General features: G+C 35.6%; 1 protein-coding gene across 1 annotated transcript in view; it reads right to left on the bottom strand.

The window, feature by feature from the left end:
- The window catches only part of LOC114053992 (lipoxygenase homology domain-containing protein 1-like), a 657625-nt gene that overhangs the window by 102657 nt on the left and 553352 nt on the right, over window positions 1–1616 (bottom strand).

The following is a 1616-nucleotide window of genomic DNA, read 5'->3' as shown; positions in this document are numbered from 1 at the left end:
TCACCAGCCTCACTCTCTCCTCTGGAGCCATGTGATTTCAGTGGAAATATATAGATCAGGATGACTGGAAATGGTCCTGCAGTGGGAGACCTTGGTGTTTTGAAGTTAAATCTGTCCCAAGTCTCAGTTTGATTGAGGCAACACTCATTCAGTGATTAAGTCTAGTGTTTAGGTGTGAAATGAAATAAAAGACATGATTGGGGAAATATGTAACTAGAAAAAAGAGGTGGTTGCTCATGTGGTGATAATGAGACATAACAGACAGATAACCCAAGCGGTTTAATAGGAGACCTTCAATGTATTGGTTAGATCCTTAGTGAGGATTTATAACACAATTTGGATGAGTCATACAGGTTGCGAACGTATGAAAGGAGAACCATATGCATAGATAGAAAGAATAAATCATTCTATGTGTTTTAAGCATGCATTATTTAGATCATTTAAAAAGTGACAGCATACACTTTCTTTTTTTTTGTTAAAAATATCCTTGCCACCTGTAGTGGGAAACTCTCCAATGCCCTAAGGAGCTATCTATAGACATCCCTATTACTAATTACTAATGGAACTGGCAAGAGTCTCAGTCTTTAAGACCCAGGATCCTGGATTTATTATAGTTTCTTTAGGACCTGATTTCTTTAAAACTTCTTGATCTGATTCTTTCCAACACTTTAACTTGTGATCACATGCTGAATAATATGTGTGGCTGTGCTAAAATATCACAGATTGAAATGCATTAGCTAACTGTCATCTGTCAAGTCTCAATTAAGAAAACCGGCATAGAGATGGTGGCACCTATAAATGGTAAAAGAAACATGGGTCCAAATTCTGATGGCAAAAGTTTTTTTTTCCAGATGTCTGTTTGTGAGATGAAGGGTATTATAATGATTATTATAATGAATAATGATGGACTTGGAGTCAAGAAGACCCAGGTTCAAATTCTGCCACTGACCCTTATTAGCTGTGTAACCATGGACAAATCAGGTGGCCTCTCCAAGCCTTACTTTCCTCATCTATAACTAAGGGTATTGGACTAGCCTCTGATGTTCCTTTCAACTTAAAATCTATGAAATCTATGTTTCTATAAAAAATCATTTGTTACACAGTCAAGAGGGAGAATTATTTTGATATTTTCCCAGTATTCAAGTTAATCCCTTTTCCTATCCATTCTGTTTACCACCTGCTTCTCTACTCCTACCTCTGGTATCTTTCTTTTTAGTTCAGACTATATACAGAACAGGGCAGCTAGGTGCTATAGTGAATAGAGTGCTAGTCTAAAGTCAGGAAGACTCATATTTCTGTGTTCAAATACAGGTTCAGGAACTTGCTGTGTGACCCTGTGCAAGTCACTTAATCCTGTCACCCTCAGTTTCCTCATCTGCAAAACGAGCTGCAGAAAGAAAAGGTAAATCATTCTAGTATCTTTGCCAAGAAAACCCCAAATAGCATCATGAAAAATAGGAAATGACTGAAAATGACTGAATAACAAATAGACAGAATGTTATGGAATAGTATTATCATTAAATGCCAGATATAAATACCAAATAATTTTTCAAATACATAAAATATAAAATTCATCAAAAGAAAAAGAAAAAAACATATAAAAATACAGAAATTGT

The sequence above is a fragment of the Vombatus ursinus genome, unplaced genomic scaffold (genome assembly GCF_900497805.2).
Source record: "Vombatus ursinus unplaced genomic scaffold, bare-nosed wombat genome assembly UNPS02014812.1, whole genome shotgun sequence".
NCBI classification, from domain to species: Eukaryota; Metazoa; Chordata; class Mammalia; order Diprotodontia; family Vombatidae; genus Vombatus; species Vombatus ursinus.
The sequence above is the reverse complement of the archived record's forward strand: the minus strand, read 5'-3'. Positions and strand labels throughout refer to the sequence as shown.